At 28.2% G+C, this 22,153-nt stretch overlaps 8 non-coding genes across 8 annotated transcripts; all 8 read left to right on the forward strand.

The window, feature by feature from the left end:
* The first annotated feature begins 137 nt into the window (after nucleotides 1–137).
* On the forward strand, nucleotides 138–291 carry NCU17369. The gene has a single exon (XR_898085.1). It is a non-coding gene; the product is annotated as a 5.8S ribosomal RNA (ribosomal RNA).
* Nucleotides 292–319: 28 nt separating this feature from the next.
* On the forward strand, nucleotides 320–3,624 carry NCU15775. Its single transcript, XR_898086.1, has one exon. It is a non-coding gene; the product is annotated as a 28S ribosomal RNA (ribosomal RNA).
* A 3,360-nt stretch (nucleotides 3,625–6,984) lies between these two features.
* On the forward strand, nucleotides 6,985–8,773 carry NCU15776. Its single transcript, XR_898087.1, has one exon. It is a non-coding gene; the product is annotated as an 18S ribosomal RNA (ribosomal RNA).
* Nucleotides 8,774–8,964: 191 nt separating this feature from the next.
* NCU17372 lies at nucleotides 8,965–9,118 on the forward strand. Its single transcript, XR_898088.1, has one exon. It is a non-coding gene; the product is annotated as a 5.8S ribosomal RNA (ribosomal RNA).
* Nucleotides 9,119–9,135: 17 nt separating this feature from the next.
* On the forward strand, nucleotides 9,136–12,450 carry NCU15778. The gene has a single exon (XR_898089.1). It is a non-coding gene; the product is annotated as a 28S ribosomal RNA (ribosomal RNA).
* A 3,362-nt stretch (nucleotides 12,451–15,812) lies between these two features.
* On the forward strand, nucleotides 15,813–17,601 carry NCU15779. The gene has a single exon (XR_898090.1). It is a non-coding gene; the product is annotated as an 18S ribosomal RNA (ribosomal RNA).
* A 191-nt stretch (nucleotides 17,602–17,792) lies between these two features.
* Nucleotides 17,793–17,946, forward strand: NCU15780. The gene has a single exon (XR_898091.1). It is a non-coding gene; the product is annotated as a 5.8S ribosomal RNA (ribosomal RNA).
* Nucleotides 17,947–18,020: 74 nt separating this feature from the next.
* NCU15781 lies at nucleotides 18,021–21,279 on the forward strand. Its single transcript, XR_898092.1, has one exon. It is a non-coding gene; the product is annotated as a 28S ribosomal RNA (ribosomal RNA).
* The last annotated feature ends 874 nt before the right edge of the window (nucleotides 21,280–22,153 follow it).

Here is a 22,153-nt window from a genome sequence, read left to right on the forward strand (position 1 = left end):
GGCGCTAGCGGTCCGGAAAGGCCTTCGGGCCCTCCCGGATCCTCAAGTCTCCCGTTCGCAGGAAGCTGCCCGCCGGAGTACCAAAATTAAATTTTTAATATTTTATATCTCTTTAAATAAATTTTTAAATAAATTAAAACTTTTAATAATAAATCTCTTAATTCTAGTATCAATAAAGAACGTAGCGAAATATAATAAATAATATAAATTATAGAATTTAGTAAATTATTAAATCTTTAAACGTATATTATATTTATTAATATTCTAGTAAGTATGCCTATTCGAGTGTTATTTTAATTATTAAGTTCTACTTACGTTGGGGATCCGCGGCTATCTATAGTCCTTTAAAATTAGTAGCGGGCTTGCTAATTATACTAAATATAGTAATTTTATATTATTATAGTCGTACGGCGGGTTTTTACTATAAAACCCCCTATTTCTAAAATTAACCTCGGATTAAATAAAAATATTCGCTGAACTTAAATATATTAATAAGTAGAGGAAAAGAAACTAATAAGGATTGCCCTAATAATAGTAAATAAAGCGGCAATAGTTTAAATTTGAAATTTGGCTTTGGCCCGAATTGTAATTTGTAGAGGAAGCTTTTAGTGAGGCACTTTTTGAGTCCCTTAGAATAAGGCGCTATAGAGGGTGAGAGCCCCGTATAATCGGATGTTAATCTAATATAAAACTCCTTCAACGAATCGAATAATTTAAGAATATTATTTAAAATAGGAGGTAAATTTCTTCTAAAGCTAAATACCGGTTAAAAATTAATAGTATATAAATAGAGTAATTGAAAGATAAAAAGTACTTTGAAAAGAAGGTTAAATAGTATATGAAATTATTGAAAGGGAAGTATTTATAATTAGATTTGTACTATTCCGATTATTTAGTATTCTTACTAATATATTTAGGATAGTTTAAACTAATATTAATTTTAGTAGGGGGATAAAGGTCCGGAGAATATAGCTCCTCCGGGAGTATTATAGCCCTAGGCGTAATACCCTCGCTAGGACCGAAGTTTGTGTATTTATAAGGATACTAGTATAATAATTATTAACAACCTATTTTAAAATACGGATTAAAAAATTAAAGTTTTATACGAATATTTAGGTATAAAACCTATATATATAATAAAAATGAACGTAGGTGAGAGCTTCGGTATATTATCGACCGATTTTAATATATTTGGATAGATTTAAGTAAGAGCGTTAAATTTTAAACCTGAAAGATAGTAAATTATATTTGGATAGGGTGAAGCTAGAGGAAATTCTAGTAGAGGCTCATAGTAATTCTAATATATAAATCGATTATTAAATTTAAATATAGGGGCGAAAGATTAATTAAACCATTTAGTAACTAATTACCGCCGAAGTTTCCCTTAGGATAGTAATATTATTCTTTAATTTTATAAAGTAAAGCGAATAATTAGGGATTCGGGGGCACTTTTTAGCCTTTATCTATTCTTAAACTTTAAATATATAAGAAACCCTTATTATTTAATTAAATATAGGTATTCGAATATACTAATACTAGTAGGCTATTTTTAGTAAGTAGAATTAGTAATACGGGATAAACCGAACGCGGGGTTAAAGTACTGGAGTAGATATTTATTAAATACTATAAAAGGTGTTAGTATATTTTAATAGTAGGATAGTAGCTATAGAAGTTGGAATTTATTAAGGATTATATAATAATTTACTTACTGAATATATTAGCCTTGAAAATGGATAGCGTTTAAGTATCCCACCTATACCCTACCCTTAGGGTAGAAATAATACCCTAAGGAGTAGGCGGCCGTAGAAGTTAATAACGAAGTTTAGGGCGTAAGCCCGGGTTGAACGGCTTCTAATACAAATTTTAATAGTAGTAATAAATATTTTAATAAGAATTTAAAGGACCGAAGTAGGGAAAGGTTCTATATAAATAGCGGTTGGATATAAGTTAGTCGATTTTAAATTATAAGGAAGTTCCATTTTAAAGGGGCACTTATACTCCGTATAGCGAAAGGGAAGCCGGTTAATATTCCGGCACTTAAATATAAATTTTATACAATAATATAATTGAATATAGAGATAACAGCGAAGGCCCCGGGTAGAGTTCTCTTTTCTTTTTAATAGTTTATTACCCTAAAAATAATTTATTTGGAGATAAGGTTTAATAGTTAGAAGAGTCCGATACTTCTATTAGGTCCGGTATATTCTTAATATCCCTTAAAAATCTGTGGGAGGAAATAATTCTTATGTTAAATTATATTTATAATTGTAATAGGTCTTTAAGGTGAATAGCCTCTAATTAATAGAATAATATAAATAAGGGAAATTGGTAAAATAGATCCGTAATTTCGGGAAAAGGATTAATTCTAAGGGTTAGGTACGTTAGGCTTTAGGCAAACGCCCTAGAAATAAATTACTACTAGCCGGGCAACTGGCCGGCGGCTTTTAGTATCTAAGTATAGAAGCCCTTAATAAACTTCGGTCGTCCGGCGTATATTTAATAACTAATTTAAAATTAGTACGGATAAGGGGAATCTAATTATCTAATTAAAATATAGTATTACAATGGCTAGAAAGTGGTATTAACGTAATATAATTTCTGCCTAGTACTCTGAATATTAAAGTAAAGAAATTTAACTAAGCGTAGGTAAATAGCGGGAATAATTATAATTCTCTTAAAGTAATTAAATACTTCGTTATTTAATTAGTAATATATATAAATAGATTAATAAGATTCCTATTATTCCTATTTACTATTTAGCGAAACTATAACTAAGGGAATAGGCTTAGTAAAATTAGCGGGGAAAGAAGATCCTATTAAATTTAATTTTAATTTAATATTATAAAAAGATATAGGAAGTATAGAATAGGTAGGAGCTTCAGTACTAATAAAATACTACTATTCCTATTATTTTTTTATTTATTTAATTAAGCAGGGCTGGATTTTCATCTAACTTCTAATTTTAAAATCTTTTATAGGCTAACCTAAGTTAAAAATATTATTAGGTAAGGAGTTTGGTTAGGGTAGTACATTTATTAAACTATAATATAAGTATCTTAAGGGGGGCTTATAGAGAATAGAAATCTCTAATAGAATAAAAGGGTAAAAGTCCCTTTAATTTTAATTTTCAATATAAATACAAACTATAAAAGTATAGCCTATCGATCCTTTAGTCCCTCGAAATTTAAGACTAGAGGTACTAAAAAAGTTACTATAGGAATAATTAGCTTATAGTAGCTAAATGTTTATAGCAACGTTGCTTTTTAATCCTTTAATATCGGCTCTTCCTATTATATTAAAATAGAATTTAGTAAGTATTAAATTATTTACCTACTAATAAAGAACGTAAATTAAGTTTAGACTATTATAAAATAGGTTAGTTTTACCCTACTAATAATTTTATTATAATAATAATTAAATTTAATATAAAAGGAACTACTTATTTAAATAATTAGTTTTTATAATTATCCGACCGGGCAATATTATAACGCTACTATCTATTAAATAATAGTTAAACGCTTTTAAATTAGAATCTATATTAGAATATAATAATACCTCTAATATATTATAGACGTATAAGAATAGGCTCCGGCCTCGTATTTTAATAAGCGATTCCTCTATTAACCTTAAAGTGGTTAGTGGTAATTCGCGTATTGTAATTTTAATACGCGCTAGATCAAATTCTTTATAAACGATTTAAATGTACAAAAGGGTCTTATAAATAGTAAAATAACTTTATTATTATAATCTATTAAAGGTAAGCCCTCCTTCGTTTAAATTTCCTAATAGAAGGGTCCGCCTAATAAGTAAATATTTATTGGGGGGTCCCCCTAAGATTTAGTTGCTAGAGCCCGAAAGGGCGAAAGCACTTTACTAGAGGGAAAATATAGGGTAAGTAGGGATAGGAAGGGAATTTAATTAAATTTAGTATTTCCCGGATTTAAATAACGTTACCCTAAGGGTGTAAGTAGGCTAGGTATAAAGGGTTTACTATACTAATAGCTAGCCTATAAAAGGCTCGGTAACTATATATAATATATACTTAAGGAAGTATTAATTAGTATAGTATATATAGGTATAGCTAGGCCGGGCCTTTATAAATCTTAGTAATTATAGTAGGTAGGGTAAGTAAGAATAACCAATTAAGCGGCGGCGGGGTAGGAGCAACCGGGTAGGCGAGCAATTTTTAAACAAACTTATAATTTTAAATAAATAAATATATTTGTAACTAGGTTGGGTATAGCGCTAGGTAGGTAAATATATTCGAATTGTATAAAATAGTATAAAGAAGAGAGGGTAGGTAAATATATCCGGGCGGGTTAGGTATATAGGGTAAATAAGCGCATTTAAGTATAGAATTTTTATATAAATAGTAATTATATTAGGAAAGTAAAAGCGAAGGCTTATATAGGGTAGGTAAGAAGGACTAAGAGGTTTGGGGGGGCTAAAGGATTACTTTCTAATTCTTACTAGGAGGGGCTTATTAAAGGAAAGGGTAGGGTAGTAGTAGGAGGGGGTAGGTAAATAAAGAAGCTATATAATTAAATAAAGGTATTTATAGTCTTTTTATTAAAAGATGTAATAAGGTAGGTAGGAAAAGGTTATACGGGATTGTATTTTTATATAAGGTAAAAGTATAAAGGGGGAGGCTATCTTTTTAATTTTTAGGTAGGCGAGGCGGTAGGTAGGCTACTTAGGCTAGGAATAGTTTAATTTTTAGGGGGGGAGCGAAAATTTCTTTCTTCTTTTTCTTTTCCTTTTTTATTTATTTATTTTTTTTCTTTCTTCTTTTTCTCCTCCCTCTTTCTTCTTCCTACTTTTATCCTCTTTATTACTCTTCCTCCTCCCTTTCCTTTCCTCTCCATCTTCCTTCGTTTTAGTCCTTTTTTTCTTTTCTCTTCCTTTTTCTTTTTTCTTTTTAACTTTTAACCTCTTTTTAAAGCTTTCCTCTCTTAATATTTCTTTCCTTATACCTCCAAACCCCCCTCCGTTCCCTTCTTTTATATTATATTTATATAAGGATAAAAAAGTAATATAATTAATATATAAATAAAATAAAGAAGGTTCTTATTCTTCTTTTCTTATATTTTTTTTTTTTTTTTTTTTTTTTTTTTTTTTTTTTTTTTTTTTTATATATATTTTTCTTACTTTCCTTCTACCTTTTTACTTTTATAATATCTTACCCCCTTAATAAGCTTCTTCCTTTCTTTTTCTTTTTATTCTTCTTTTCATCCTCTTATTCTACCTCCAAATCTTTATTAAGTAAGGGCGTTTATAAAGTAAATAAATACTTTTAGAATAGTAGGAGCCGGATTATAATAAGGGTAGAGGTTTTTTTTATAAATATAGGAAGAAGAAGGTATTTGGAAGCGACTAAATCGATCAATTAGAACCTATACGGTTTTAAATAAATTATTAGGGAAGGGTAGGTAAATAATTAATAGTAGGAAAGAAGAAAAAGAAGAAAAAAAGAAAAAAAAAAAAGAAATTTTAAAAATAGTAGAAGAAGAAGGGTAGTAGAATTTAGGGGGTATAAATAATTAGTAGAGTAGGTAGGGTGTTAGGTAGCTTTAATTATATAGGTAGGGAGGATATATTGAGGTTAGTATATTAATAAAGAAGGTTGAATTAGTAAATATAAAAAAAAAAAAATAAGAGTAATATAAATACTTTTAGTATAGTTATAAGATATTGTAAATTATATTAAGGAAGATAAAAAGTAGTTAGTTTTTTATTTAGTAGAAATGTAATTTAAGTAGATGCTATAGGGTAGGTATATTTATTTTATATAAGAAAGGTATAGCTGAGGTTAAAAAAGTAGAAGAGGGAAAGGTAATAAAGGGTAGTATTTACCGAATATAGGGTAAGTAAAAATAACCGGGTAAGTAAGGAAGGCGTAATTGACCTTTGGAAGCCGAAGTTTTAAAAAGGAAAATTGTAAGTAAGTAGCGCTTATTAAGTATAGGGTAGGTAAGAACTATAAGGTAGGTACGACGGGCCTATATAAGAAAGGTAAGATTAAAATTAAAAAGAAAAAAGTAGTAGGCGGGTAGTACCTACTAAGTGTAGGGTAGGTAGGAATAACTGGGTAGGTAAGGAAGGTACAACTAATTTAATAAGGAAGGTATAGTTTTTATAAATTTAGAATAAGATTCTTAAAAAGGTATAACCTAATTAGGTAGCTAGGTAGTTATAAATTGATTTTTAAAATTTCTTATACTAGGGAATTTCGTAGGAATTAAAAAGTTGCGGCTTAGACCGTCGGACTATATTGTCCCTAAATTTAAGGTTGGAGGGTATATAAAAAGGAGCGGCGGAGAATAATAGGAAAGAATAAGTAGTAAAACTATTTAATCGTCCTTACCTCTAATTCCCTTTTATAAGTATAAGTAAAGATATATAGGGCCTACTCTACTTAGAAGCCTTCTATAGGAGGGCTGCTCTAACTTATAATTTAAGTACCTTCCTATAGTAATTTATAAAGGAAATTAAATTCTAATTTATAGAGCGTTATTATTATATAGCTCCCTACGGTCTACCGGAGAATTAATATTAATAATACGAATTACCTTAGTACTATTCTAATAAAGGCTCTACTTCTATTGGGTAATATTTAAGAAGATCCTATAAGCGTTAGGGAATACCCTATAAACGCTAAGGGGTAGGCTCTATAAATAATTAACTATTAGTTAAATTTATTTATAAACTGCCGAGGGTACTAGCTAATTAAAAAAACCTTCGGGTAGAACCTTCTATATTAAGCCTCCTCTTAGAATATATAAATGGTATATAAAAAGCGTTTTATATTCTCCTATCCTCCTACCGACTATATTTTAAAGAATTTAGGAGGGGAAAGTAAATACGTATTTCGAAGTAAGTTTAGCTCTATTATATAAATTTCGGACCGCCTACCTTTATAACTTTATAAATTCTTCTATTCGTTTACAAACGGTTAGCCTTTCTAAGTATATAATAATTACCTAATTAATTTTATTAATAGTTATATATTTATTTTAAAGATTAAGTTATATATATTTAAATTTAAGTAATTAAATTATAAAATTGTAAATAGCTTATTAAATTAATTATAATTTATTTAATAGTACTTTATTATATAGATAACCGTAGTAATTCTAGAGTTAATATATATTAAAAACCCTGACTTTGGAAGGGGTATATTTATTAAATTAAAAACTAATACCCTTTGGGGCTAATTAGTAATTTATAATAACTTTTCGAATTGTATAGCCTTATATTAGCGATAGTTTATTTAAATTTCTACTTTATTAATTTTCGATGGTTAAATTTTAATTAATTATAATAATAATGGGTAATAGAGGATTAGGGTTTAACCTTGGAGAAGGAGTTTAAGAAATAGTTATTATATTTAAGGAAAGTAGTAGGCGTGTAAATTACCTAATCTTGATATAGGGAGGTAGTAATAATAAATATTAATATAAGGCTCTTTTAGGTCTTATAATTGGAATAAGTATAATTTAAATCCTTTAATAAAGAATAATTGGAGGGTAAGTTTAGTGTTAGTAGCCGCGGTAATTCTAATTCTAATAGCGTATATTAAAATTATTAAAATTAAAAAGTTCGTAGTTAAACCTTGGGTTCGGTCCGTTGGTCCGCTTTACTATATATATTAACTAGGTCGGGCCTTTTTTCCTAGAGAACTGTATACCCTTTACTAAGTATATTGGGGAATTAGGATTTTTACTATAAATAAATTAAATTGTTTAAAGAAGGCCTATATTCGAATGTACTAGTATAGAATAATAGAATAGGACGTATAATTCTATTTTATTAGTTTCTAAAACTATTATAATAATTAATAGGGATAGTCGGGGGTATTAATATTCAATTATTAAAGGTGAAATTCTTAAATTTATTAAAGATTAACTACTATAAAAATATTTACTAAGGATGTTTTTATTAATTAGGAACGAAAGTTAGAGGATCGAAGATAATTAAATACTATTGTAGTCTTAACTATAAACTATGCCGATTAGGGATCGGATAGTATTATTTTTTAACTTATTCGGCACCTTATAATAAATTAAAATGTTTAGGCTCCTAGGGGAGTATAATTGTAAGGCTAAAACTTAAAGAAATTAATGGAAAGGTACTACTAGGGGTAAAGTTTGCGGCTTAATTTAATTTAATACGGAGAAACTTACTAGGTTTAAATATAATAAGGATTAATAAATTGAAAGCTCTTTCTTAATTTTGTAAGTAGTAGTATATAGCCGTTCTTAGTTAATAGAGTAATTTATTTACTTAATTACAATAACAAATAAGACCTTAACTTATTAAATAATTTGTATTATTTTAATAATATACTAGCTTCTTAAAAGGACTATTAGCTTAAACTAATAGAAGTTTAAAGTAATAATAAATCTATAATGCCCTTAAATATTCTAGGCCGTATATACGCTATATTAATACAATTAGCGAATATTCCCTTAGCCGGAAGGTCCGGGTAATCTTATTAAATTATATTATACTAGGGATAGAGTATTATAATTATTACTCTTCAATAAGGAATCCCTAGTAAATATAAATTATTAATTTATATTAATTATATCCCTACCCTTTATATATACCGTCCGTTGCTATTACTAATTAAATAGCTTAATAAGACTTCCGGACTAGCCTAGGGAAGTCGGTAACGACTATTTAAGGCCGGAAAGCTATCTAAATTCGGTTATTTAGAGGAAGTAAAAGTTGTAATAAAATCTCTATTAATAAACCAGCGGAGGGATTATTATAAAGTTGTAAAACTCTTATAAACTATTATAAATTTTACTTATATAATTACTTCGGTGCTAGTAGTCCGGAAAGGCCTTCGGGCCCTTCCGGATCCTTAAGTCTCCTACTCGTAAGAAACTACCCGCCGGAATACTAAAACTAAACTCTTAATATTTTATATCTCTCTAAATAAACTTTTAAATAAGTTAAAACTTTTAATAACGGATCTTTTAATTCTAGTATCGATAAAGAACGTAGCGAAATATAATAAATAATATAAATTATAAAATTTAATAAATTATCGAATTTTTGAATATATATTACGTTTGCTAATATTCTAGCGAGTATGCCTATTCGAATATTATTTCAATTATTAAACTCTATTTACATTAGGAATCTACGGCTATTTATAGTCCTTTAAAATTAATAATAGGCTCGCTAATTATACCGAGCGTAATAATTTTATATCGCTATAGTTATACGGCGGGTTCTTACTATAAAACCCCCTATTTCTAAAATTGACCTCGGATTAGGTAAGAATACTTGTTAAATTTAAATATATTAATAAGCGGAGGAAAAGAAACTAATAGGGATTGCCCTAATAATAGCGAGTAAAGCGGCAATAGTTTAAATTTAAAATTTGGCTTCGGCCTAAATTGTAATTTGTAGAGGAAACTTTTAGTAAGGCACCTTTTAAATCCCTTAAAATAGGGCGCTATAGAGGGTAAAAGCCCCGTATAATTGGATGCCGATCTAATATAAAGCTCCTTCGACGAATTAAATAATTTAAGAATATTATTTAAAATAGGAAGTAAATTTCTTCTAAAGCTAAATACCGGCTAGAGACCGATAATATATAAGTAGAATAATTGAAAAATAAAAAGTACTTTAAAAAAAGGGTTAAATAGTACGTAAAATTATTAAAAGGGAAGCGTTTGTAATTAAACTTACGCTATTCTAATTATTTAGTATTCTTATTAGTATATTTAGGATAGTTTAAACTAGTATTAGTTTTAATAGAGGGATAAAGGTCCGGGGAATATAGCTCCTCCGGGAGTATTATAACTCCGGGTATAATACCTTCACCGGGACTGAGGTTCGCGCATTTATAAGGATACTAGTATAATAATTATTAATAACCTATCTTAAAATATAGATTAAGGAGTTAAGGTTTTGCGCGAGTATTTGGGTGTAAAACCCGTACGTATAATAAAAATAAATGTAGGTGAGAGTTTCGGCGTATTATTGACTAATTCTAATATATTTAGATAAATTTAAGTAAGAATATTAAACTTTAGATTTAAAAGATGGTAAATTATATTTGGATAGAGTGAAGTTAGAGGAAATTCTAATAGAGGTTTGTAGTGGTTTTAATATATAAATCGATTATTAAATTTAAGTATAAGGGTAAAAAACTAATCGAACTATCTAATAGCTAATTACCGCCGAAATTTCCCTTAGGATAATAGTATTATTCTTCAATTTTATAAAATAAAGTAAATAATTAGGGATTCGGGGGCGCTTTTTAACCTTTATCTATTTTTAAACTTTAAATATATAAAAAGCCCTTATTATTTAATTGAACGTAGGTATTCGAATATATTAATACTAGTAGGCTATTTTTAATAAGTAGAATTAGCGATATAAAATAAACCGAACGTAGGGTTAAAGTGCCGGAGTAGACGCTTATTAAATATTATAAAAAGTATTAGTATATTTTAATAGTAGGATAGTAGCTATAAAAGTCGGAATCTATTAAAGACTATATAATAATTCACCTACTAAATATACTAACCCTAAAAATAAATAGCGTTTAAACGTCCTACCTATACCCCGCCCTTAGGGTAGAAATAATACCCTAAAGAGTAGGCGGCCGTAAAGGTTAATAATAAAGTTTAAGGCGTAAGCCCGGGTCGAACGGCCTCTAATATAGATTTTAATAGTAGTAATAAATATTTTAATAAGAATTTAAAGGACCGAAGTAGGGAAAGGTTCTATATAAATAGCGGTTAAATATAAATTAGTCGATCCTAAGCTATAGGGAAATTCTATTTTAAAGGGGCACTTATACCCTATATAATAAAAGGGAAGCCGATTAATATTCCGGTACTTAAATATAAGTTTTATATAATAATGCAACTAAATATAGAAATAATAGCGGGGGCCCCGGGCAGAATTCTCTTTTCTTCTTAATAATCTATTATTTTAAAAATAATTTATTTGGAAATAGGGTTTAATAGCCGGAAGAACCTAATACTTCTATTAGGTCCGGTATACTTTTAATATCCTTTAAAAATCCGCGGAAGGGAATAATTCTTACGTTAGATTATATTTATAACCGCAATAAATCTCTAAGGTAAATAGCTTCTAATTAATAGAATAATATAGATAAGGGAAGTTAGTAAAATAAATCCGTAACTTTAAGAAAAGGATTGGCTTTAAGGGTTAAGTACATTGGGCTTTAAGTAAACGCCCTAGGAATAGATTACTACTAGCCGGGTAATTAGCCGGCGGTTTTTAGTATCCGGGTATAGAAGCCCTTAATAGACTTCAATCGTCCGGCGTACATTTAATAACTAATTTAGAATTAATATAGATAAGGGGAATCTAATTATTTAATTAAAATATAGTATTACGATAATTAGAAAGTAGTATTAATGTAATATAATTTCTACTTAATATTCTAAATATTAAAATAAAGAAATTCAATTAAGTGCGGATAAATAGCGGGAGTAATTATAATTTTCTTAAAATAGCTAAATACCTTATTATTTAATTAGTAATATATATAAATAGATTAACGAGATTCCTACTATCCCTATTTACTATTTAGTAAAATTATAACTAAAGGAATAAATTTAGTAAAATTAGTAGAGAAAGAAGACCCTATTAAGCTTAATTCTAATTTAATATTATAAAAAGATATAGGAGGTGTAGAATAAGTAGGAGCTTCGGTGCCGGTAAAATACTACTATTCTTATTATTTTTTTACTTATTTAATTAAATAGGGCTAGATTTTCGTCCAACTTCTAGTTTTAAGGTCCTTCGCGGGCCAACCCGGGTTAAAGATATTATTAGGTAGGGAATTTAGTTAGGACAGTATATTTATTAAACTATAATGCAAGTATTTTAAGGGGGGTTTATAGAGAATAGAAATCTCTAATAGAATAAAAGGGTAAAAGTCCCTTTAATTTTAATTTTCAATATAAATACAAATTATAAAAGTATAGTTTATCGATCCTTTAGTCCTTTAAAATTTAAAGCTAAAAGTACTAGAAAAATTATTATAGGGATAATTAGCTTATAGCGGCCAAATATTTATAGCAATATCGCTTTTTAATCCTTCAATATTAGTTCTTCCTATTATACCGAAGTAGAATTTAATAAGTATTAAATTATTTACCTATTAATAAGGAATATAAATTAGGTTTAGACCGTTGTAAAATAGGTTAGTTTTACCCTACTAATAACCTTATTATAATAATAATTAAATTTAGTATAAAAGGAACCGCTTATTTAAATAATTAGTTTTTACGGTTATTTAACCGGGTAGTACTATAATACTACCATTTATTAAATAATAGTTAAATACCTCTAAATTAAAATCTATACTAGAATGCAATAATACCTCTAATATATTGTAGACGTATAAGAATAAACTCCGGCCTTATATTTTAATAGGCAATTCCTCTATTAGCCTTAAAGTGGCTAACGGTAATTCGTATATTATAATTTTAATATATACTAAATCAAATCCTTTATAAACAATTTAAATATACGAAAGGGTCCTATAAATAGTAGAATAGCCTTATTATTATAATCTACTAAAAGTAAACCCTCCTTCGCCTAAATTTCCTAATAGAAGGGTCTACCTAATAAGCGGATATTTACTAGGGGGTCCCCCCGAAATTTAATTATTAGAACCTAAGAAGGCGAAAGTACTTTACTAGAGGGAAAGTATAAAGTAAATAGGAATAGGAAGGGGATTTAATTAAATTCAATATCTCTTAGGTTTAAACAATATTACCCTAAGGGCGCAGGTAGGCCGGGTATAAGGGGTCTATTGTACTAGTAGCTAACTTATAGAAGGTTTAATAACTATATATAATATATACTTAGGGAAGCGTCGACCGGCGTAGTATATACGGGTATAACTAGGCCGGGCCTTTATAAATCTTAGTAGTTATAGTAAGTAGAGTAGGTAAGAGCGACCGACCGAGCGGCGGCGGGGTAGGAGTAATTAGGTAAGTAAATAATTTTTAAGTAAGTTTATAGTTCTAAATAAGTGAATATATTCGCGACCGGGTTGGGTACGGCGTTGGGTAGGTAAGCGTATTCGAATTATATAAAGTAGTATAAAAAAGAGAGGGTAAGTAAGTACGTCCGGGCGGGTTAGGTATATAGGGTAGGTAGGCGCATTTAGATATAGAATTTTTATATAAATAGTAATTATATTAGGAAGGTAAAGGCAAGGGCCTATATAAAGTAGGTAAGAAGGATTAAAAAGTTTAGGGGGGTTAAAAGATTATTTTTTAGCTCCTATTAGGAGGGGTTTATTGAAGGAAAGGGTAGGGTAGTAGTAAGAGGGGGTAAATAAATAAAGAAGCTACGTAGTTGAATAAAGGTATTTATAACCTTTTTATTAAAAGATATAGTAGGGTAAGTAGGAAAAGGTTATATAGGATTATATTTTTATATAAGGTAAAAGTATAAAGGGGGAGGCTATCTTTTTAATTTTTGGGTAAGCGAGGCGGTAGGTAGGCTACTTGGGTTAGGAATAGTTTAATCTTTAGGGGGGGAGCGAAAATTTCTTTCTTCTTTTTCTTTTCTTTTTTTATTTATTTATTTTTTTTCTTTCTTCTTTTTCTCCTCCCTCTTTCTTCTTCCTACTTTTATCCTCTTTATTACTCTTCCTCCTCCCTTTCCTTTCCTTTCCGTCTTCTTTCGTTTTGGTCCTTTTTTTTTTTTCTCTTCCTTTTTCTTTTTTTTTTTTAGTTTTTAACTTCTTTTTAAGGTTTTCTTCTCTTAATATTTTTTTCTTTATACTTTTAAACCCCCCTCCGTTCCCTTCTTTTATATTATATCTATATAAGGATAAAAAAGTAATATGATTAATATGTAAATAAAATAAAGAAGGTTCTTATTCTTCTTTTCTTTGTTTTTTTTTTTTTTTTTTTTTTTTTTTTTTTTTTTTTTTTTTTTTTTATATATATTTTTCTTACTTTCCTTCTACCTTTTTACTTTTGTAATGTCTTGCCCCCTTAGTAAGCTTCTTCCTTTCTTTTTCTTTTTATTCTTCTTTTCGTCTTCTTATTCTACTTCTAAATTTTTATTAAGTAAGGGCGTTTATAAAGTAAATAAATACTTTTAGAGTAGTAGGAGCCGGATTATAATAAGGGTAGAGGTTTTTTTTATAAATATAGGAAGAAAAAGGTATTTGGAAGCGATTAAATTAATTAATTAGAACCTATACGGTTTTAAATAAATTGTTAGGGAAGGGTAGGTAAATAATTGATAGTAGGAAAGAAGAAAAAGAAGAAAAAAAGAAAAAAAAAAAAGAAATTTTGAAAGTAGTAGAAGAAGAAGGGTAGTAGAATTTAGGGGGTATAAATAATTAGTAAAGTAAGTAGGGTATTAGGTAGCTTTAGTTATATAGGTAGGGAGGATATATTGAAGTTAGTATATTAATAAAGAAGGTTAAATTAGTAAATATAAAAAGAAAAAAATAAGAGTAATATAAATACTTTTAATATAATTATAAAATATTATAAATTATATTAGGGAAGATAAAAAATAGTTAGCTTTTTACTTAGTAGAAACGTAATTTAAATAGACGCTATAGGGTAGGCATATCTACTTTATATAAGAAAGGCGCGGCCGAAGTTAAAAAAATAGAAGAGGGAAAGGTAATAAAGGGTGGTATTTATTGAGTGTAGGGTAGGTAAGAATAACCGGGTAAGTAAGGAAGGTGTAATCGACCTTTAGAAATTAAAATTTTAAAAAAGAAAATTGTAAGTAGGTAGTATTTATTAAGTATAAGGTAGGTAAAAACTATAGAGTAAATACAATAGGCCTATATAAAAAAAGTAAGATTAAAATTAAAAAGAAAAAAGTAGTAGGCGGGTAGTACCTATTAAGTATAGGGTAAGTAAGAATAACCGGGTAGGTAAGGAAGGTACAATTAATTTAATAAGGAAGGCGTAGTCTTTATAAACTTAGAATAAAATTCTTAAGAAGGTATAATTTAGTTAGGTAATTGGGTAGCCGTAAATCGATTTTTAAAATTTCTTATACTAAGGAATTTTGTAGGAATTGAAAAGTTGCAGTTTAGACCGTCGGGCCGTACCGTCCCTAGATTTAAAGTTAGAGGGTATATAAGAAGGAGCGGTGGAGAGTAATAGGAAAGAGTGAGTAGTAAGACTATTCGGTTGTCCTTACCTCCGGCTCCCTTTTATAAATATAAGTAAGGATATATAAGGCTTACTCTACTTAGAAGCTTTCTATAGGAGGGTTATTCTAACCTATAATTTAAGTACCTTCCTATAGTAACCTATAAAGGAAATTAAATTCTAATTTATAGAGTATTATTATTATATAATTTCCTATAGTTTACCGGGGAATTAATATTAATAATACGAATTACTTTAGTACCGTTCTAGTAAAGGCTTTACCTCTACTAGGTGGTATTTAAGAAGATCCTATAAGCGCTAGGGAGTACCCTATAAACGCTGAGGGGTAGGTTTTATAAATAATTAGCCGCTAGTTAAATTTATTTATAAATTACTAGAGGTACTAGTTAGTTAGGGAAACCTTCGGGTAGAACCTTCTATATTAGGCCTCCTTTTAGGGCGTATAAGCGGTATATAAGAGGTATTTTATACTCTCTTATCTTCCTACCGACTATACTCTAAGGAATTTAGGAGGGGAAAGTAAATACGTATTTCGAAGTAAATTCGGCCCTATTATATAAACTTCGGACCGCTTACCTTTATAATTTTATAAATTCTTCTGTTTATTTATAAATAATTAACCTTTTTAAGTGTACGATAGTTATTTAATTAATTCTGTTAATAGTTATATATTTATTTTAAAGATTAAACTATATATATTTAAATTTAAGTAATTAAACTGCAAAACTACAAATAGCTTATTAAATTAATTATAGTTTATTTAATAGTACCTTATTATATAGATAACCGTAGTAATTCTAAAGCTAATATATATTAAAAACCCCGACTTCGGAAGGGGTATATTTATTAAATTAAAAATTAATACCCTTCGGGGCTAATTAATAATTTATAATAATTTCTTAAATTGTATAACTTTATACTAGCGATAGTTTATTTAAATTTCTACCTTATTAACTTTTAATAGTTAGGTTTTAGCTAGCTATAGTAACAATAAATAATAGAGGGTTAAAATTCGACCCTGGAGAAGGAATTTAAAAAACGGTTACTATATTTAAAGAAGGTAATAAATATATAAATTACCCAATCCTAATATAAGGAGGTAATAATAATAAATATTAATACAAAGCTCTTTTAAATTTTATAATTAGAATAAATATAATTTAAATCCCTTAACGAAGAATAATTGGAGGGTAAGTCTAATACTAGCAGCCGCGGTAATTCTAATTCTAATAACGTATATTAAAATTATTAAAATTAAAAAGCTTATAGTTGAACTTTAGGTTCGGCCCGTCGGTCCGCTTTACTATATATATTAATTAGGTCGGGCCTTTTTTCCTAGAAAACCGCATACCCTTTACTAAGTATATCGGGGAACTAAAACTTTTACTATAAATAAATTAAATCGTTTAAAGAAGGCCTATATTCGAATATACTAATATAGAATAATAAAATAGGACGTATAATTCTATTTTATTAATTTCTAAGACCGCCGTAATAATTAATAGGGATAATCGGGGGTATTAATATTTAATTATTAAAAGTAAAATTCTTAGATTTATTAAAGATTAACTATTACAAAAGTATTTACTAAGAATATTTTTATTAATTAGGAACGAAAGTTAGGGGATTGAAGACAATTAAATATTATTGTAATTTTAATTATAAATTATACTAATTAAGGATCGGACGGTATTATTTTTTAACCCGTTCGGCACTTTATAATAAATTAAAATATTTAGGCTCTTAAGGGAATATAATTACAAAGTTGAAATTTAAAGAAATTAATAGAAGGGCACTACTAGGGGTGGAGCCTACGGTTTAATTTAATTTAATACGGGGAAATTTACTAGGTTTAAATACAATAAAAATTAATAGATTGAAAACTCTTTCTTAATTTTATAGGTAGTAGTATATAGCCGTTCTTAATTAATAGAGTAATTTATCTATTTAATTACAATAACGAACGAGACTTTAATTTACTAAATAGCCTATATTATTTTAGTAATATACTAGCTTCTTAAAAGGACTATCGGCTTAAACTAATAGAAATTTAAAGTAATAACAAGTTTATAATACCCTTAGATATTCTAAGCCGTACGCGTACTATACTAATACAGTTAGCGAGTACTCTTTTAGCCGGAAGGTCCGGGTAATTTTATTAAACTATATTATATTAAGGATAGAGTATTACAATTATTATTCTTCAACGAAGAATCCCTAGTAAATATAAATCATTAACTTACGTTAATTACATCCTTACCCTTTATATACACCGCCTATCGCTACTACTAATTAAATAATTTAATAAAATTTCTAAATTAATTTAAAGAGGTCGGTAACGATTACCTAAGGCTAGAAAGCTATCCAAACTCAGTTATTTAAAGGAAGTAAAAGTTGTAATAAAGTCTCTATTAGTAAATTAGTAGAGGGATTATTATAAAATTATAAAACTCCTATAAATTATTATAAATCTTACTTATATAGTTACTTCGGTACTAGTAGTCTAAAAAGGCCTTTAGGCCCTCCCGGATCCTCGGGTCTCCCGCTCGTAGGAGGCTACTTACCGGAGTACCGAAACTAAACTCTTAATATTTTATATCTCTCTAAATAAACTTTTAAATAAATTAAAACTTTCAATAATAGATCTCTTAATTTTAATATCGATAAAGAATGTAACGAAATACAATAAGTAATATAAATTATAAAATTTAATAAATTATTGAATTTTTAAATACATATTATATTTACTAATATTTTAACGAATATATTTATTCGAACGTTATTTCAACTATTAAACTCTACTTACATTAGGGATCCGCAATTATTTACAATCCTTTAAAATTAATAGTAAGTTCGTTAATTATACTAAGTATAGTAATTCTATATTACTATAGTTATATAGCGGATTTTTACTGTAAAACCCCCTATTTTCTAAAGTTGACCTCGGATTAGGTAGGAATACCCGCTAAACTTAAATATATTAATAAGTAGAGGAAAAGAAACTAATAGGGATTACCCTAATAACAATGAATAAAGCAATAACAATTTAAATTTAAAATTTAACTTCGGCCCGAATTATAATTTATAGAAGAAGCTTTTAGTAAGGCACCTTCTAAATCCCCTAAAACGGGGCGCTATAAAAGGTAAAAGCCTTATATAGTCGGATACTAATCTAATATAAAGCTCCTTCGATAAATCGAATAATTTAAGAATATTATTTAAAATAGGAGGTAAATTTCTTCTAAAACTAAATACCGGCTAGAGACTGATAACGTATAAGTAGAATAATTGAAAAATAAAAAGCACTTTAAAAAGAGGGTTAAATAGTATATAAAATTATTAAAAGGGAAGTATTTGTAACTAGACTTACGCTATTCTAATTATTTAGTATTCTTATTAGTATATTTGGAACGGTTTAAACCAATATTGGTTTTAATAGGGGGATAAAGGTCCAAGGAACGTAACTCTTTTAAGAGTATTATAGCCCCGGGCGTAATGCCCTCGCTGGGACTGAGGTTCGTATATTTATAAGGATACTAGCGTAATAATTATTAATAACCCGTTTTAAAATACGGACTAAAGAATTAAAGTTTTATACGAATATTTAAATATAAAACCCGTACGCATAATGAAAGTAAATGTAGGTAAGAGTTTTAGCGTATTATCGACCGATTTTAATATATTTAGATAGATTTAAATAAGAATATTAAACCTTAGACCCGAAAGATAGTGAATTATATTTAAATAGGGTAAAGCTAGAAGAAACTCTAGTAGAAGTTTGTAATAGTTCTAACGTATAAATTAATTATCAAATTTGAATATAGGGGCGAAAAATTAATCGAACTATTTAATAACTAATTACTACTAAAGTTTCCTTTAAAATAATAGTATTATTCTTTAATTTTATAAAGTAAAGCGAATAATTAGGGATTTGGGGGCGCTTTTTAGCCTTTATCTATTCTCAAACTTTAAATATATAAGAAGCCCTTATTATTTAATTAAATATAGGTATTTAAATATATTAATATTAGTAGGCCATTTTTAATAAGTAAAATTAGTAATATAGAATAAACCGAACGCGGGGTTAAGGTACTAGAATAAACGTTTATTAAATACTATAAAAAGCGTTAGTATATTTTAATAGTAGGATAGTGGCTATAAAAATTAGAATTTATTAAAGACTATATAATAATTTACTTATTGAATATATTAACCCTAAAAATAGATAGCGCTTAAGCGTTCTACCTATACCCCGCCCTTAAGGTAAAAATAATACCCTAAAGAGTAGGCGGTTGTAAAGGTTAGTAATGAAGTTTAGGGCGTAAGCCCGGGTCGAACGGCCTCTAGTACAAATTTTAGTAGTAGTAATAAATATTTTAATAAGAATTTGAAGGACCGAAGTAGGAAAAGGTTCTATATAAATAGCGGTTGGATATAGGTTAATCGATCCTAAACTATAGGGAAATTTTATTTTAAAGGGGTATTTATACCCTATATAGCAAAAGGAAAGCTAATTAATATTCCGGTACCTAAATATAGGTTTTATATAGTAACACAATTGAACATAGAAATAATAGCGGGGGCCCTGGGTAGAATTCTCTTTTCTTCTTAATAATTTATTACCTTAAAAATAATTTATCTAGAAATAGGGTTTAATAGCCGGAAGAGCCCGATACTTCTATCGGGTCTAGTATATTTTCAACGTCCTTTAAAAATCTATAGGAGGGAATAATTCTTACGCTAAATCGTATTTATAACTGTAATAAGTTTTTAAAATAAATAACCTCTAATTAATAGAATAATATAAATAAAGGAAATCGGCAAAATAGATCCGTAACTTCAAGAAAAGAATTAATTCTAAAGGTTAGGTACATCGGGCTTTAAATAAACGCCCTAAGAGTAGATCGCTACTAGCCGGGTAATTAGCCGGCGGCTTTCAATATCTAAATATAGAAGCCTTTAATAAACTTCGGTTATCTAATATACGTTTAACAACCAATTTAGAACTAGTACAGATAAGAGGAATCTAATTATTTAATTAAAATATAGTATTATAATAGTTAAAAAGTAGTATTAATATAATATAATTTCTACCTAGTATTCTAAATATTAAAATAAAGAAATTCAATTAAGCGTGGGTAAATAGCGGAAGTAACTATAATTCTCTTAAAGTAACTAAATATTTTATTATTTAATTAGTAATAAGTATAAATAGATTAACGAAATTCCTACTATCCCTATCTACTATCTAACGAAACTACAGCCAAAGGAATAGGTTTAATAGAATTAACGGGGAAAGAAAACCCTATTAAATTTAACTCTAATTTAATATTATAAAAAGATATAGGAGGTATAGAATAAGTAGGAGCTTCGGCGCCGATAAAATACTACTACTCCTATTATTTTTTTACTTATTCAATTAAATAGGGCTAAATTTTCGTCCAACTTCTAATTTTAAGGTCCTTCGCAGGCCGACTTAGGTTAAAGATATTATTAAATAGGGAGTTTAACTAGGGCGGTATATTTATTAAACTATAATATAAATATCCTAAAGGGGGCTTATAGAGAATAAAAATCTTTAGTAGAATAAAAAAGTAAAAGTCCCTTTAATTTTAATTTTTAATATAAATACAAACTATAAAAGTATAGCTTATTAATCCTTTAGTCCCTCGAAATTTAAAGTTAGAGGTACTAGAAAAGTTACTATAGGGATAATTAGCTTATAGTAACTAAACATTTATAGTAATATTACTTTTTAATCCTTCAATATCGGCTCTTCTTATTATACCGAAGTAGAATTCGGTAAATATTAGATTATTTACTTACTAATAGGGAATGTAAATTAAGTTTAAACTATTATAAAATAGGTTAATTTTACTCTACTAATAACTTTATTACAATAGTAATTAAACTTAGTACGAAAAGAACTATTTATTTAAATAATTGGTTTTTACGGTTATTCGACCGGGTAGTACTATAATACTACTATTTACTAAATAATAGTTAAACGCCTCTAAATTAGAATCTATATTAGAATATAATAATACCTCTAGTATATTATAAATATATAAAAATAAACTCCGGCCTCGTATCTTAGTAAGCGATTCCTCTATTAGCCTTAAAGTAGCTAACGGTAATTCGTATATTGTAATTTTAATATATACTAAATCAAATTCTTTATAAATAATTTAAATATATAAAAGGGTCCTATAAGTAATAGAATAGCCTTATTATTACAATCTACTAAGGGTAAACCCTCCTTCGCCTAAATTTCTTAATAGAAGGGTCCGCCTAATAAATAGGTATTTACTAGGGGGTCCCCCCGAAATTTAGTTACTAAAACCCAAGAGGGCGAAAGTACTTTACCGGAAGGAAAGTATAAAGTAAGTAGGAATAAGAAAGGAACTTAATTAAATTTAGTATCTCTTAGGTTTAAATAATATTACCCTAAGGGCGTAGGCGGACTAGGTATAAAGGGTCTACTATACTAGTAACTAGCCTATAGAAGGCTCGGTGGTTATATATAGTATATATTTAAAGAAGCGTTAATTGGCGTAATATATACGGGTATAGCCGGGCTAAACCTTTATAAATTTTAATAACTATAGTAGGTAGAATAAGTAAAAGTAACCGACCGAACGGCGGCGGGGTAAAAGCGACCGGGTAGGCGAGTAATTTTTAAGTAAATTTATAATTCTAAATAAGTAAATATATTTATAACTGGGTTGGGTATAATACTAAGTAAATAAGTATATTTAAATTATATAAAGTAATATAAAGAAAAAAAGGTAAATAAATATATCCGGACGGGTTAGGTATATAAAGTAAGTAGGCGCGTTTAAGTATAGAATTTTTATATAGATAGTAACTATATTAGGAAAATAAGGGCGAAGGCCTATATAGGGTAGGTAAGAAGGACTAAGAGGTTTAAGGGGGCTAAGGGGTTATTTTCTAACTCCTACTAGGAAGGGCTTATTAAAGGAAAGGGT

The sequence above is a fragment of the Neurospora crassa genome (genome assembly GCF_000182925.2).
Source record: "Neurospora crassa OR74A unplaced genomic scaffold supercont12.9, whole genome shotgun sequence".
NCBI lineage: Eukaryota > Fungi > Ascomycota > Sordariomycetes > Sordariales > Sordariaceae > Neurospora > Neurospora crassa.